This window comes from Megachile rotundata, chromosome 5 (genome assembly GCF_050947335.1).
Source record: "Megachile rotundata isolate GNS110a chromosome 5, iyMegRotu1, whole genome shotgun sequence".
Lineage (NCBI taxonomy): Eukaryota > Metazoa > Arthropoda > Insecta > Hymenoptera > Megachilidae > Megachile > Megachile rotundata.
In genome coordinates, this window is record NC_134987.1 from 19,487,769 (window position 1) to 19,506,134 (window position 18,366).

Genomic DNA, 18,366 nt, shown 5'->3' on the forward strand with positions numbered 1-18,366 from the left:
ATCGCGTTGTTCCGCTTGCACGACTCTTTCACCCTCCCTTTTTGCGCCCTCCCTTCTTCCACCTAGAATCGCTTTCCGACCGATCGCTTGCGATTTCTACCTCTACACCTACTCCAAACACCTCTTTCTATGCGCTCGATTCTTTACTCGAAATCCCGCCAGCACGGTTCTTAACCCTTTCGATATAAATGCTTCCGTGCATTGACACGTTCGGTGTGCACCGGCGTTTAATTATAAATTTCACGCAGCTGGTTTTGCAGATACGATGCGTAGTAATTCGATGCTTATTATAGCATGCAACCTGCGGCGATATGTGACTACTAACGCTGATGAACTAGCTTGAGTACGCGTGTGATAAAACGTATGATACAACGCAAGGCGATATAACTCGCGAACAATATATCCGTGATACAACGCTTGACCATATAACTCGCGAACAATACATGCATGATACAACGCATGGCGATACGTGATGTAACAACGCGTGGCAATACAACGTGATATAACGTTCAGACATCTAATTCGTGGTAATCTATCGTTTAGTGATACAACGCATAATATTACAACATATCACTTCTTACATGATATTGTGATAGTACAAATAATATCGGTACGCGTGATATTACAACTCAACAATACTTGATATAACTCACAACGCTTATACTCATAACACTTGATACTATAATTACAACACATGATGTTACACTTCTGAGTACCGCAGCTTCTTATAATTTATGCTGTAACAACAACATCAATAAATTTAGTCTAATTCCAAAAAATCCAAAAATAGAAGATTGCGGATATCGAGGTCTGGAAAGTATAAATAAACCAGGCAATCTGTGAGATCAACAGTTTATAAAGTCCATGATTTATGCTGATTCTGTACACTTCGATTTATCATTAATGCATAAACATCCGCGATCTATTAATAATCTAACAAAATCATTTCCTTTAAACGAAAGGAAATGTTCAAAATTTATTGCTTAGTTGCTTACTTGCGCCACGTTACTGTATAAAGGTAACTTTATTAAATCACTCGGTTCGAGTCTTACTAGTCGATGTTTACATCGATTGAAACAATTCTATACAATTACAAACATAACACACATGCAGTTATCCGATCAAAAACGTATATGATGTAATAATAAGATAATCGCGTTGGTCGTAGACGGAAATGGACGTGGAAAAACCTGCTTTTTACTAAGCAACGGTGACTATATAAAAAGATATTCGCAACAGGTCTTCTCGATAGTTGCATCTCCACGGATTTTTATTCCATTCAGTTGCAATAACCCCGCAAAAACTTCTTTCGGTTTATTAATCCAAAGGCGGATCCTTGGATGTTTCCTAGATAAAAGAAACGATCGACATTCTCCGGCTGATGGACTCGATACGTCTTTCTCATTCTTTCTGTAATTAATTATGAAGGATTCATTTATCAATCGAAATACTCGAGGTTTTGCTAGGAGATTACTGAAATGATAAATACAGTATTTATCCAGTTTCAGTTTTTAACTCGATCGTTACACAATGGACGTTACAGCGAAAGGAATTAACGTGTCATTTGATCTCACAAAGAGATCGAGGAGCATGAAATCGTTGGACACCTCGCACGTAGGTTTATTAGTTGCATGACAAGCGATCGCGTCAACGTGTGCCCGCTGAAACGCAGTAATGAGCACGGAAACAGAAACGTCGGACCCATGAATAATCGTGTCACTCAAGAATCACCTTGCATGATCACGAGTCGCGTGTTAATTGACGTGACCGCTAATCTCCCTTAATAATTGTCGCATTTCTTCCCATCATTATAAACTGTAATTTTTTTAAATTTATTACCGAAATTTACCTTATGACTTCCATTTTTATTCAGTAATATATTGAGTAACTTCGGTGTACAACTAGTTGGAAGATATAAAATACAACTACAATTTGATCAATACGGTGCCAATACTTGATCAATACCCTATTGTCAGTTTCGCGTCGATAAACATCCCTGACAATACTAATCGTCAAACATTTCTGCGCTGCAAAACGAACCGAATAACCGAACGCAGAAATTTGTTTAGCGATGCTCCTCACGTGCAGCGAACACGAACGTGCGCGGAAGTTCGGCCCACTTGTCGAAACTGCGTCCAAAAAATTTGATAACCATCGTAACGATCGTGCTAAACTCCAACAAACACCAACGTAATGTGCTCTTCTCGAATTCCAGTTTTCGACGTTTTTAATATTCCGTGCATCCTGCCTCAAACGACTGCAGGAGAAAGAGGAGAAAGTTTAATCAATTTCAAGAAATTCTGTCACGATTTTTGAACCGCAATTTTCATCTTGCTTTTAATAAAACCGACGCATTCTTTTATTGTATGTGAAAGTTTAGTCATACAAGGAATATAAATTTAAATTAACTGAAGTTAGATTTAGTACATGGTAATGAACCGGATAATTAGTATAAATAATGTGGAAGTTATGAGTGCATAAGTTTCTCTTTCTGTAATTAGCTGAACTGAAACATCAAATATCATAAACTATTTCTTACCTCAGTAGAAAATGACAAAGCACACGTCAATAAAATTTTGTAATATCAAACATGAAACCTGAAATAGAAACCTATTTTGACTGAATTAAATTTCCTCCAGTCCTATGTTATAATTATATTTAAAACTCATTAACATTGTCAACTTTGTACCAAAAGTGTGAAGCTCCATAACATTCCTATAAGATCCATATATAAGAGCTGGATAAAGCACCAGCCTATATTTAAAACACGTACGAACCGCTACATCCGCAAAAGAATCAAAGCAAATCAATCATGGAAGTCTTCCTCCGCCCCAAGATTCCACACGCCAGGTTTCGATGCGTCCAAATGCGAAGCAGTTGAAATCCGCCATCGATCCAGCGTGGGTTCCCGAAATTGTCGTCTCTATTCGCGGATCGTTGCATTATTAACGACCTCCTCGTCGGTCCATATTCAGTCCGAACGATCCATAAGTTACCGACGATGACCTCTCGAAGCAGCTGCCAGGTTATTCTTTCCGTCGCATCCCATATATCGTTGACGACACAGTATTCTCGGTCTCTGACGACACCGTCGAGCCACGAGTGACGGATGCCCCGTGTGACGCACGTCCTGAACCGTCATGGTGGCAGCAAACGGGTTGCAGCGATCAGTCGGTATTTTTAAGGCTTGATCGTTCATTCACGTTTTTCCCAGGAACGTCCTGAGTCACGGTTGCTCTAAGGACGTCCCCAGAAGCGGTCGAGCCCCGTGAAAATCGTGCACGAATGCCTGGCGTGTTTATTTCCAACTGTCTAGCGTTGGCTGACTCATCGAAAGAGATTCTCATCAAGGTCGACGATGCCCAAAACGACCTTCCTCTTATCGATTCTTAGGCGCCATCCGATATTGCTGGACATATTTTTGCGGCGAGGTCAGTTTTTGAGACTCCAGGAATGCTCGATGTTTTACTGTTCATATTTCGAAATTTGCTGCTTTGGAGACTTGAGGTCTTCGGAATTTTAGTGCCTGATTGTCTTGATCTCTGTATCTTGAGACTTTCAAATCTTTGTACTGGAGAGTCTTCATAAATGACCGCTCCACAAGTGTCTGATTATAAAGTACACATTTTGTTAAAGTTCATCCCTTGAAATCAGCATTGATCTTCATCGAGATGAAGGATAAATATATGTTCTAATTTATGTCTCGTTGTTTGTTTATTTATTTTTTAACTTCATTTTTAATTTCAAATTAAGTACACATTATATGCCAGTAGGTTTGGTGTTAAATATTATACAGAATGAGAAAAAGCAAGGACAGCCTAAACTTTACAGACCCTTAATAAAAAGGCTACTACATTTAAATGTTGGTAGGGAGACAACGTCCGTGACATCTGGCAGAGGTATAAAGAACAACCTTTTCGCCATGATCTTGAAACTAATCCGACCCGGTTCTCAAGATAGGCGACGATAAGGTCTGTGAGAAACTGCATTCTCGCTTTCGTGCAAAATTGCGGGAAAATACGTGTACCCGACGACAATGATCGTGGGGAAAAAAGGAATATGAAAAAGACGTTTGGACAAGTTCAATTAAGACCTTGTACGACAAGGATCGAAAATTTATTGCGTCTCTTTGTTGGAACTCGGTGTTTAAATCACCGCGTTGTCAGCCACGCGTTGTCTGACGTTTATTATCGTTAAATTGAACGCTGCACGAGGGCGTGTTAATGAGAGAATTATCTCTCTGCGACGCTAGAGGCGAACGGTTCTTTTCTCATGGAATTATAGCGAGGAAAATTTCTCGAGTTTCCCCTCGCTATTATTCCGAAGAAAATCAGGAAGCGACGAATTATTCGCGTGCAAGATTAGTTTCCTGTTCTAAGCGAGATGTATCAAAAGACTGATTAAGTGTAATTATAACAATGATACCGATCTTAACGACGGTAGAATCGTATATTTTTATACGAATAAAAGACGGTAAAATATTTAAAAAAGAGGACGATTCTTCGGAAGAAACATTTGGCTTCCGTGTTCGCTATTGTGGAATGTAAAAATTCGAAAATGTCTTGTCATTCGTTTTCTGAAACATTGTTGGTATCGTTGAACGCGAATCTGACCAGAATGAAGATTCCCTGCATGCTGGTTCTTGGTATTCGCTGCCCGTTTCAGTGACTTTAACGCCGGGACAGGAAATGCTCCGAGAAGTTTGCTTGCAGTTCGAAAGATATAATACGCTGCATCTATACTGCATATTAACACCTCGACTGCAAATTTTAATAATTGTATGAACAGAATAAAAATATTCTTAAAGAGTCAAATTACAATATCGTATTTTATTTGTTATTGTACTTGCGTATATGGAAGAAGTCAATTACTGTCAATAATAATACCTACGAGTTATAAAAGGTAAAAGCCGTTTTACCTTTTAGCGGTCGCATAAATATAGGTCGAGATGACTATCGGCTGTTGAACGATGCAAAATTGATGGTTCGTTAGGCTGTAATTAGAAGCAATCTATTTAACTTTGTCGTAATTGAGTCAACGACAATGGGTGCAGCGCAAATGCATGCTGTAAATGCAATTTAGACAGCGTACGAAGTTTGATAGCTTTTTTTTCAACGAACGTATCGACTGTTTAGAAAAAGCCATCAAAAAACATCCTGTATGTAAAAATGCGATAAAAAAAGTGAGTGGTCACGTAAACAAGGATCGATGAAAACAATTTTATGATATTCGTCAAAGATTAATGCGAATTTTTTACGAATGAAGCAACGATCAAAATTATGTTGACACATTTCGGGTTTCAGGAAATAATTATGCTACAAGAGAAGATATTTACGATCACTTGACACAAATAAAACGATATTAAATGATCTCATAATTTTAAATGGGTCACTGTTTCATCAACCATCTTATGAATGGTTCGATTGATCGTTGAACTTCGATCTTCGACTTCTATAGAAATCTGTTATATTGTAATGTTAATTTGCGTCGAAAAGACGCCGATTGTCGTCGGGCTGCTTGCGATTCATCGGCGTCTTTCGCACAACTTTCCTACGACCGATTTTCCCTTTCGCTCGTAGAATTAGAAATTCGGCTTGAACACGGCCGCTCTTGTTCCAGCCTTCATTACGAATTCCCCCCGTGTCTTGCGTGTATTTTTACACGTACAATGACCTTCTGTAGGGAGAAGAAACGTTTACGGCGAAAGTGTCATTGCTCGTCGTTGCATATTAGTGGGACACTTCGGCTCACCGGTATAGCGAGGTCCTTATTGTTTCACCATTTGGGGATTTGGAATAGACATTTGAGAATTTGGGGATTTACAGTGGTGGATGTTTGAGAATTTGGGGATTTAGGGACTTGAAATGTGGGAATTTGGGGACTTGGGAATTTGGGAGCTTGGGAATTCGGGAGCTTGGGAATTTGGGGGTGTAAGAATTTGGAGACTTGGGAATTTGGGAGCTTGGGAATTTGGGGACTTGGGAATTCGGGGACTTGGCAATTCGGGAGCTTGGGAATTCGGGAGCTTGGAAATTCGGGAGCTTGGAAATTTGGGGACTTGGGAATTTGGGGACTTGGGAATTCAGAAGCTTGGAAATTTGGGAGCTTGGGAATTTGGGGACTTGGGAATTTGGGAGCTTGGGAATTTGGGAGCTTGGGAATTCGGGAACTTGGGAATTTGAGAGCTTGGGAATTTGGGAGCTTGGAAATTTGGAGACTTGGGAATTTGGGAGCTTGGGAATTCGGGAGCTTGGGAATTTGGGGACTTGGGAATTTGGGGATGTAAGAATTTGGAGACTTGGGAATTTGGGAGCTTGGGAATTTGGGGACTTGGGAATTTGGGGACTTGGGAATTCGGGAGCTTGGGAATTTGGGGACTTGGGAATTTGGAGACTTGGGAATTCGGGAGCTTGGGAATTCGGGAGCTTGGGAATTCGGGAGCTTGGGAATTTGAAAGCTTGGGAATTTGGGGACTTGGCAATTCGGGAGCTTGGAAATTTGGGGACTTGGGAATTCAGGAGCTTAGGAATTTGGGGACTTGGGAATTCGGGAGCTTGGGAATTTGGGGAGCTTGGGAATTTGGGAGTTTGGGAATTTGGGAGCTTGGGAATTTGGGAGCTTGGGAATTTGGGGATTTGGGAATTCGGTAGCATGGGAATTCGGGAGCTTGGGAATTCGGAAGCTTGGAAATTTGGGAGCTTCGGAATTTGGGAGCTTTGAATCTATGAAGACCTAAAATGTTTTACGACCACGCTATATCTGTGAGCCGCAACTATACCCGCCGTCACTTTCGCCGTGATTTACTTGAGATTCGACGAGTGTCTCTTTCTTTTTCGGTGTATTCCATGATTGTCTTCGGTCGTTGATGTCTATGCTTGAACTGTCCTATTGTTTGACATGAGCAGAGACTTGTCATCTTTAAAAGAATGGAGAAGAGGAGAATCCACGTTCTTGGAAACATTGTTGCATATCGAATGAAGGGTTTTAGAATGCGCACGGTCTAATAACATTTTATGACATAAAAGTATTATTAAGTAACACGTGTGGCATATCAATTTAAAGCTTAAAGTTTCACTTAAACGACAGTGTAAATATTTTGTCACTATTTTTAATACAAATTTAAAAATGAAATAATTAGTTGACCACCTACTTTTTTCCTTTTACTGAATGTCTATTTTTTTGTCTCGATGAAAAATTCATTTTGCATTAAAAATATTAATAAAACGATTAAGTAGACATTTAGACGGAACTTCAACCTTCATATTGATATAACATAAGTGCAAGTTTGCGATACTTTTATGTCATCAATTTTTATTAGACTCCACATGTGTCGAAGTCCGCCATTTGATGTATTAATCACCTAACACACCAGACATTTTCCCACAATTAAATCGTTAAAATATCTCGAATGTTTCTACAATTTCTCAGTAGACTTCAATAAAATTATACTTGAAATTTTAATTATACTTCTCACAGAACATCCATGCCTCCACGATAAAATATTGAATCTATACTGCGAATTCTTCTGCACGTGGAAGACGCGATACGTCATATCGTTCGAAGCGGTACTAAATGGAAGAATTCTTCAACCACGATTATTGAACGTCTCCTTAATTGTAAAATCGTTCGCGGAATCTGTCTACTCATGCTCAGGCATTTGTACTCTCATGCTGGCGAAAAAAAGAATAACGTACAAGGGTAAAAAGTAAAATATTACAAATGGAAGGAGTCTAAATTTAATTACTGCCATAAATTGTGTAAAGAAAAGCAAGCTACTTTCCGTAGACGCTCTTTTACCCGGAAAGAGTTAATCTTCTAAGAAATAAAATTCTTCTTCAATGGCATTTTGCATGCGAGTGAAAACCTGTAATAGGAAATATTTTGACGCTTTGAAAAATGGGATAGCACGTAACCTCCGCTTGTATCGGCTCATTTCTTTCCGTATTTGTAACGCTTTCACGGTACGTAAGTCCCTCGCAAATAAGCTGGTTTTGCAGTGTTCTCATAACTTCTCTGTCCCGAATCGCTGACTCAACGACTAAGTCCTAATTATTGAGTCAAGAATCGGGGAAACGTCAATCCCCCTGTTTTCAGAACTTGTACGAGTACTTATGACACACCGGCTAACTAGAGAACGGTCTTCGGAAATACGGACGTGGTCCAACTTCAACACAATTGTATTAAACTCATAATTTTGTAAAACTTATATGTGGTTCAAGCTCCCCAATTCCCAAGCTCTCAAATTCCCAAGCTCCCGAATTTCCAAGTCTCCAAATTCCCAAGCTTCCGAATTCCCAAGCTCCCGAATTCCCAAGCTCCCGAATTCCCAAGTCCCCAAATTCCCAAGCTCCCGAATTCCCAAGTCCCCAAATTTCCAAGCTCTCAAATTCCCAAGCTTCCGAATTCCCAAGTCCCCAAATTCCCAAGCTCCCAAATTCCCAAGCTCCCGAATTCCCAAGTCCCCAAATTCCCAAGCTCCCGAATTCCCAAGCTCCCGAATTCCCAAGTCCCCAAATTCCCAAGCTCCCGAATTCCCAAGTCCCCAAATTCCCAAGCTCCCGAATTCCCAAGTCCTCAAATTCCCAAGCTCCCGAATTCCCAAGTCCCCAAATTCCCAAGCTCCCGAATTCCCAAGTCCCCAAATTCCCAAGCTCCCGAATTCCCAAGCTCCCGAATTTCCAAGTCTCCAAATTCCCAAGCTTCCGAATTCCCAAGCTCCCGAATTCCCAAGCTCCCGAATTCCCAAGTCCCCAAATTCCCAAGCTCCCGAATTCCCAAGTCCCCAAATTTCCAAGCTCTCAAATTCCCAAGCTTCCGAATTCCCAAGTCCCCAAATTCCCAAGCTCCCAAATTCCCAAGCTCCCGAATTCCCAAGTCCCCAAATTCCCAAGCTCCCGAATTCCCAAGCTCCCGAATTCCCAAGTCCCCAAATTCCCAAGCTCCCGAATTCCCAAGTCCCCAAATTCCCAAGCTCCCGAATTCCCAAGCTCCCGAATTCCCAAGTCCCCAAATTCCCACATCCTCAAATTCCCAAGTCCCCAAAATTATACTGACAAAATTATATTTTACATATTTAACCCTTTGCGCTCGAGAGGTGACTCTCAGTCACCATTTTATTTAATACAATAATTTGAAATGAGCATTTTTTAACTGATTCTATAATACGACACGTGTTGCATATAAACATAGTGAAACAAACAACATTTGAAATTATTAGTACAGAAATAATAAAACCTTAAAAGAATTCATTTAACTTTTTAACTGAATTTTAAGGTAGCTGTTTGCAAACAGTCGAATTACCTTCGAGTGCAAAGTTTTCAGACTTTCTAATGAAATTTTGTTAGGTTTTCAACTTTTTTGATTCACAAACTTGATCTCCAATTTCCGAATTTGTAAATTTATATATTCCTCGCGAGTCGAAATTATTTCCGCGTCTTCCCGACGAGAAAGGAGAATCTTTTCGTGCATATCCATTACGCAAAATCAGTGTAGATCGTGCGTGATTTTTCGTTATTCAGGATGTCGAGCAGTCGAAAACGATTCGAATAAAAGTGTGATTTGCATTCGCAGCCCCGATTACGATGTACATTAAGCCACGGGCAATGAACATTAATATTCAGCTGCTGTTTCGTCATTCAATTTCTCGTATTCGCGTTCTTCGTAGCGAAAATACCTAGGGAACTGTTACGTGGCGGGGTAATTCATGACCCGAGCCATGAATACAGTGATTACATTACGACTCGCTCGTGCCGCAAAAACTGCCAAGTTTTCGTTAAGCCTTCCGATAGAAACTCAGTTTACCCAACGCGTGAAAACACGTCGCAAATAATTAAATCGACCTTGCTAAGAAACCGAGATGATTAGATACATCTACTAGTCTCCGAATTTTTGAAAGAAAATCTTTATTTTTTAATTTTACTGATTCCCCAAGTAATTTAATTTGCCATAACAAATCTAATTTGCGAAGTGAAGGTGTAAAAATAGTTGCCTCTGTTGTAGTCTCGAAACCAGGTCCTTTAAGGATAAATTCAACCTTTATGATTTATCACCGAATCTTTAGCTTATTGGGTTTGTCACTCGAAGATGTAAAGCCTCCTTTGTAAAGCTGTAGAATAGAACCTCCGAATAGGTCTCTTTTAGACGCGAGACAAATCCCAGATTCCTGTCCGTACAAAAAAGTTAATCCTATTAGAGGCAGTAAAAATAATTCCCCGAATTTTTCCGCCCCAGAGAAAGGATGCATCGGATTTTGGGATCCTGTCGATGCACTCATCCGGGCAGGGATCACGACCTTGCAGCGAATCCGGGATTCGATCACGTTCGCCTTGCCCGAAACTCGCCTTTTCTTTCGGTGCGTCGATCACGAAACCGCCATGGGAAGTTAACATTCCGGTGGCGTCGCCCGCGATTCGACTCCGTTAATGTAAAGCCTTTCCACTCGATACAACCACGGTCCCTTTCTTATTTCTCCTATGAGCCACGCCTAGCACTTGCCCCGTGGTACCATTTTACACACCCTTCACCGTACACGACACGCGGATCGTGGGCGAACTCCGCGATATATTAGGCTGTTGTGTAAATTCTCTCCGATAATCTTTTAACGTAATCGAACAATGGTTGAATCGATCTTGAGAGACCATCGATACGATGCTTTACATGGGGTTACTGTGGATGACCACGGTATATCGAGCTACGATCTTAGGATCCTTTGTTTTCCGGATTATCTTAATCTTGAGAAACTGTTTAAACTGGAGTGCAGTCGAACTTGTTGCTTGGGTTTTATAGTTGAGTCTCGGTATATTACCCCGTGTGGACTAGCACGCGGTGAATTACCATGCGTCGAATTACCACGCGGCGAATTAACTCGCGTTGGACTACCACGCATTGTAATTGCTACGCGTAGAATTACCACGCATTACAGTACCACGCGTTGAATTACCATGAGTTGCACTACCACGCGTCGAGTTGCCACGTGTCGAACTACCACGCGTTGAATTACCATGCGTCGAATTACCACGCGTTGTAATTGCTACGCGTCGAATTACCACGCGTTACAGTACCACGCGTTGAATTACCATGAGTTGCACTACCACGCGTCGAGTTGCCACGCGTCGAACTACCACGCGTTGAATTACCATGCGTCGAATTACCACGCGTTGTAATTGCTACGCGTCGAATTACCACGCGTAGAATTACCACGCGTTGAATTACCATGAGTTGCACTACCACGCGTCGAACTACCACGCGTTGAATTACCATGCGTCGAATTACCACGCGTTGTAATTGCTACGCGTCGAATTACCACGCGTTACAGTACCACGCGTAGAATTACCACGCGTTGAATTGCCATGAGTTGCACTACCACGCGTCGAACTACCACGCGTCGAACTACCACGCGTTGAATTACCATGCGTCGAATTACCACGCGTTGTAATTGCTACGCGTCGAATTACCACGCGTTGTAATTGCTACGCGTCGAATTACCACGCGTTGTAATTGCTACGCGTCGAATTACCACGCATTACAGTACCACGCGTAGAATTACCACGCGTTGAATTACCATGAGTTGCACTACCACGCGTCGAACTACCATGAGCTGCACTACCACGCGCTAAATTCCCATGCATCGAATTACCACGCGTGGCACTACCACGCGTTGAATTACCATGCGTCGAATTACCACGCGTTGCACTACCACGCGCTGAATTACCACGCGTTGTAATTTCTACGTAACGAATTACCACGTGCTGCACTATCATGCGTTGAGTTACTTTCATTTGACTGCATTCTATTTTGGAGTACACTCAAAATATACCTTTCATTTAACATTTGGACGTTCAATGGCTAAAAAGTTTTGTTCTTTGAGAAGATATTTTGTCAGGAATTTAATACATGACTCTTACCTTACCTCATAACTAGACTCTTACTGTATAATATGTTCATTGCCTATTGAATCTGTATTATTCTGCACTGAAGAACTTACCTGAAGCGACTTTTCATTCTTTCTTTTATTTAATTAATTTTATAAGTAATTTACAAGTATTGTTTTCCTGCCTATTTTTAGGAAAGCAGGAATAGACTTGGATGTACGTATGACACTTATAGTGACACTAATTACGATCTTTGTTTAACCCCTTCCCGTGCCATTTATTTATGAGGTGCGTCAGTCAAGACTAACCATTCAGGACTATAACATTAAAACGAATAAAGAAAATTAAAATGTTCGAAGTATTTTATATTCAGGGATCCTTGTCAACGCAAATTATAGTTGGATCTAAACTTCAAGTTAAAGAGTATTCAAAATTTGAGTAAGGTTTATCGCATTTGAGTTGTGAATGCGTCACGAGTCAGACTCGTTAAAGCACGGCAAGGGGTTAATTGTGAACAAATACGTATCTTCACTGTGTGTTATATCTTCATCATGTGTTGTCAATATTACTATGGGTCATTCCACGCCAAATCGATCACTTTTGGAAGTCACCATCTCCGATTTTGCTCTAATCGAAATATGTTGTAGTCCATGTGAAATTAGGGGGGGTTTAAGTCATCATTTTGCCGGTTTCGAATTTGTTAATGAATGACAGGTCGTCAAAATTTGCAATTTTTGCCCGTTTTGGCGAAAATGGGGTCCACTTGGGAATTTTTTTCTCAGAAACTACTGAACCGATTTAGCTAACTTTTTTTTTGTTTTATTCGTGAAGGTTTGGGCTATTTTAAAATATTTTTTTTAACTTTGTCAATTTGTTATGAAATGTTGAAAAATTTAAACAAATTCTTTTTTTGCGTTTTTCTCAATGAGGGGCGTAAAGGGTTAAAATTTAAAAAAAATATGGTCATATTCTTTGAAGTTTGCCCTTTAAAATGAGCCCTTCAGAACGATGGAGCCTCGAAAATTGACGACTCTACAAGCTGGAAACGGACGCGGGGTACCCCCATTTCACATAGGCGAGTCGCGCGTTCAGCTATTATGATCGGTTGTTTTATATCACTGGCCTCAAAACTATACAAGAAGACTTCGTACGCGATTAAATGACTCTGTTGGTACCTTGAAAAGTCTATTGGTAATATGTTAAACTTAATTCTGAAGTAATATCATTGTGATCTGTTTGTTCGGTCATCAGTTTGAAAATGTTAAAATCGTAAAAGTTGTTAGGTTCTAGATAACATGACTAACAGAACAGCTACGACATGTAAAAGCAAAAGAAATTATATTAATTCAACTTATCATTTTAATAATTTCGATGTTTCTGCAGAATGGCAATCTTTTACAATAAGTCATGGTAAAGGATAGTATTGGAGGATAGCATTCAAAGACTTGCAATGCGCACTAGCCCACAAAGACCGTTAAAAAATCAAATTCCCAATCCTACAGTTTTATTTGAATGGGCACAATCATCTTTATCAAACATAGCATTTAATTATGTAATACAAAATGAATATATTAAACAGGCTGCTTGCTTACAAACTCATTTTTTAACGGCTTTATGAATAACAGGCAATGGAAGCTTGCAAAACTTTGTGCCATTATCAAATAAACAAATGCTACGTAAAACTTGTCCGTACAATAATGATAACCCAGTGTTTATTGTAATAAAATAGTTGTCATTACATTCTCCTGCTACCATTTCTAAGACTACCCCACATGGTGGTGCACTCCATACTTTTGATCATAATTCCTCTTATCCCATCCCGATTGAAGAAAACAATCTTATTTTGCGGTTTCCATCGAGTATTAATGCCTTTTTGTAGAACATAAATAATAAATGTAGGAACTAATATCTATAAATCAAATTACGATTTAAAAATGTGTCATTGACCAAGAGTGGTTACTAATACACTTTTCAAGGTATCAACAGAGTCATTTAATCGCGTACGAAGTCTTCTTGTATAGTTTTGAGGCCAGTGATATAAAACAACCGATCATAATAGCTGAACGCGCGACTCGCCTATGTGAAATGGGGGTACCCCGCGTCCGTTTCCAGCTTGTAGAGTCGTCAATTTTCGAGGCTCCATCGTTCTGAAGGGCTCATTTTAAAGGGCAAACTTCAAAGAATATGACCATATTTTTTTTAAATTTTAACCCTTTACGCCCCTCATTGAGAAAAACGCAAAAAAAGAATTTGTTTAAATTTTTCAACATTTCATAACAAATTGACAAAGTTAAAAAAAATATTTTAAAATAGCCCAAACCTTCACGAATAAAACAAAAAAAAAGTTAGCTAAATCGGTTCAGTAGTTTCTGAGAAAAAAATTCCCAAGTGAATCCCATTTTCGCCAAAACGGGCAAAAATTGCAAATTTTGACGACCTGTCATTCATTAACAAATTCGAAACCGGCAAAATGATGACTTAAACCCCCCCTAATTTCACATGGACTACAACATATTTCGATTAGAGCAAAATCCGAGATGGTGACTTCCAAAAGTGATCGATTTGGCGTGGAATGACCCCTATACATTCATCAACGTTGTAACTTCGTAACTTCTTCTTCATAATTTTTTTCAAAAACCACCACCATAATAATAGAGACAATTGACCAAGTCGACGGCAATATAACGAAAGTCTACTGTATTTGCAAAATCTGATGCAACGAACGATCAAGAACGGAACGTTGGATTCATACTTCGCATGAAATCTATTTTCCACCGCAGTACGTGTTATGAAACGAAGGAGCTTGCTGAATCAGTGAGAATCGATGAAGAAAAGGCGAGCGAATTCAAGTGAACCTCGATTTGCGTCATAGGCCGAAAAGGGAGAGGCTATGAGGTATAATCGGCGCAGTGTTCTTCGATCGCCTCGAAGGTGTTACCTTATTGAATACCGATCTACTTTTAAAACTCCGTGTATTCATTAACAATATAACGAAAGTGTATAATACAATATATAATACACAGTGCATAATGTACAAGTACATATATGTTTCCTACACAATAAACATCCGAATTTGAATGAAGTCTAAAGTTCGACTAACCTCGCTCAGCGATGAATTCGCGTTACAAATCATTTAACGCGATTATACTGCGATATTACGGTTCGAAGTGTGTCGGATCCGAGCGGAGAAAAAGGCAGGAAATCGAACGGTCGTGTTGCCAATCGATTGATGAATCACGATTTTCTTCACCGATCCAAGAACAATCGATCGAAACTTTCTCGAAGAATAGAATTATATCTCGAGATTCGACGTGTCCGATTGTTGTCGTCCACTTCTGACAATAACGTTTGTCAACGGCGCGCCGGCCTTCCCGTACGCTACACGCCATTACGGTCACGATACTCTTCGAATATGTAATTTATGAGTTACAACCGGCGAATACCGCTCGTGTTCTTCGATCTGCATACAATGACCTACCGTGATACGACGAACATTGTCACAATTATTATCGCCGCGCGTGCATCGCGATCGACTTTTTCCATATTTCATATCGGTGGGTTTGGTATCCCTTTTTTATGTGGAACGTGTGGGTATGACGGTATTTAACCCTTCGTCTCTTCCGTACTCGTTACGATCGCTGGAAGGTTATCTTTTTATCGAGAATAAAAATTGGAACGTTTTTGCCAATCGGTGTTTGTGGCTTGATTAAGAGAGCGTGGTCTTATAAAACAGTTTCTTTTTCCTTATCCTAGTTACAACTTGTATTCTGTGAAATATTTAGGTTTCACTGCAAAGTCAATGTATGACTTCAACTTCTTACATGATTGTTTGCATAACTATTCTACTAACAAATATTGTAGTGTGACTTATTATAGTTGTTGTAGTGTGATAATAACAAAACAGCTTTACTTGATTTTTAATCACAACCAGAACTACTAAAATCAATAATAATAGACAATGTATAATAAATAAATATTAATAGAATTGGACCACTAGTGAACACATAAATTTGAAAAAGAAGAATGGCGATTAGGAAATAGAACAGAGACCACCGGGGGCGAGTGGCGTTGCAAGAACTATCACGGCGACGCAGCCTTCTCTCGTGATTACCGTCATTTCGATGCTAGAACATTGTATGTCGGTACACGCTCGTAATCACGGTTGACGTTCGTGTAATCGACAGTTCCTGCATCATCTATTAAAGTCTCTGGTGCTGTTGTCATTGCGTTTCCGAGTATCATCGTTGAAAGTGTGCGGGAACGTGTGTTTTTTTTCTAAAACATTGTGCAATTCGAGAAATTTCATTCCACCGATCTTGGTTCTCACTGCTAAGCGTACAGTCACCCATCGATTCAATAATAGGTACGTAATTATTATGTGGCGTCGTTTTTCGTTAGAAAAACCATGATTATTAATCTTCGCTGTTTTTCTCGGCACGCTAGGAAACGCGCGGAGAAGAAAAGGAAACGCGTTTAAGATGATCGTGGGCGCGCGTTTATGGCAGAGTGCTTAGCTAAATCGAAATTACGGCTGTTTCTTCTGCGTACTCTTGCGAAGATAAAAGCCTGTCATTGCTTACTCGTTTTTCTTTTTGCTTCATTCTAATGATCGCGATGTAAGCAACACTGCATTTTTTTATGTGGCGACCTCGCCGCCCACCGTCGTTTGCACCAGTTGGAGCTTCTTACCTAACTCTCCTGGGAAATCTGCACTTCTATACTCTCGTTATAACAGCAGAAATAAAACATTCTTCAAATCGGTGCTGATGAACCTTTCCTTTCTATGTTTTGTTAAATTGTTACATATCAAACATTTCATGTTATGAGTCACATCAAAAGTACTTCAAATGGCACTTGTAGTGTATGAACATGAAAGTTAAATGATCACAAGCCACAGCAATGAACAACTCTGCATATATGCTATTTATATTGCAGTAGACTGTGGGACATTAATTGATGATCTAAAGGTGCCACAAAATGGTACTTGTAGTGTATGAATATGAAAGTTAAATAATCACAAGCCACAGCAATGAACAACTCTGCATATATGCTATTTATATTGCAGTAGACTGTGGGACATTAATTGATGACCTAAAGGTGCCACAAAATGGTACTTGTGGTATATCAACTTCAAAATTAAATGATCACAAGCCACAGTAATGGACAACTTTCCATATATGCTATTTATATTGCAGTAGACTATAGAAGATTAATTGATGACCTAAAGGTGCCACAAAATGGTACTTGTAGTGTATGAACATGAAAGTTAAATAATCACAAGCCACAGCAATGAACAACTCTGCATATATGCTGTTTATATTGCAGTAGACTGTGGGACATTAATTGATGACCTAAAGGTGCCACAAAATGGTACTTGTAGTGTATGAACATGAAAGTTAAATAATCACAAGCCACAGCAATGAACAACACTCCATCTATGCCTCCATATATGTTGCATTAGACTATGAAACACTAATTGATGACCTAAAGTGCCACAAAATAGTACTTGTAGTGTATCAACATGAAAGTTAAATGATCACAAACCACAGCAATGAACAACTCTCCATCTATGCCTCCATATATGTTGCATTAGACTATGAAACACTAATTGATGACCTAAAGTACCACAAAATAGTACTTGCAGTGTATCAACCTGAAAGTTGAATGATCACAAACTACAGCAATGATCAACTCTCCATCTATGCCTCCATATATGTTGCATTAGACTATGAAACACTAATTGATGACCTAAAGTACCACAAAATAGTACTTGCAGTGTATCAACCTAAAAGTTAAATGATCACAAGCCACAGCAATGAACAACACTCCATCTTTGCCTCCTTATATGTTGCATTAGACTATGAAACACTAATTGATGACCTAAAGTACCACAAAATAGTACTTGTAGTGTATCAACCTGAAACTTAAATGATCACAAACTATAGCAATGATCAACTCTCCATCTATGCCTCCATATATGTTGCATTAGACTATGAAACCCTAATTGATGACCTAAAGTACCACAAAATAGTACTTGTATATCAACCTGAAAGTTAAATGATCACAAACTATAGCAATACTCAACTCTCCATCTATGCCTTCATCTATGTTGATTATGGACCACTAATTAAATCATGAAGCACTAATTGATGACCTAAAAGTACCACAAAATGGTACTTGCACCATACCAATTCATTCTTTGAAGTCCACTGAAGATCTCCACATGAACTTCCCACAATTTATTTTTAATATAGTAACTTCAATTTTAACAAACTGATCAGTCCATTTACCTCGAACACGGCACATAATACAAAACACATAAAACTGTTTATCCAAGAACGTCATATTTGGAAGATAAAGTGTAATGGTATTAAAATATTATTTCCAATTAGGGGTCGGAATGCGACTATCGAGGAATTTTTCATCCTTGACAAAGGGGGACCTTGCGCGTATTACGAGTGCACTCGGGAATGTGGAGCAACAGGCGGCACCGGCA

At 39.5% G+C, this 18,366-nt stretch overlaps 1 protein-coding gene across 2 annotated transcripts in view; it reads left to right on the forward strand.

Moving 5' to 3' along the window:
* Positions 1-18,366, forward strand: part of Naa15-16 (N-alpha-acetyltransferase 15/16) — a 46,222-nt gene that overhangs the window by 23,512 nt on the left and 4,344 nt on the right. The gene's annotated exons all lie outside the window — the stretch shown is intronic.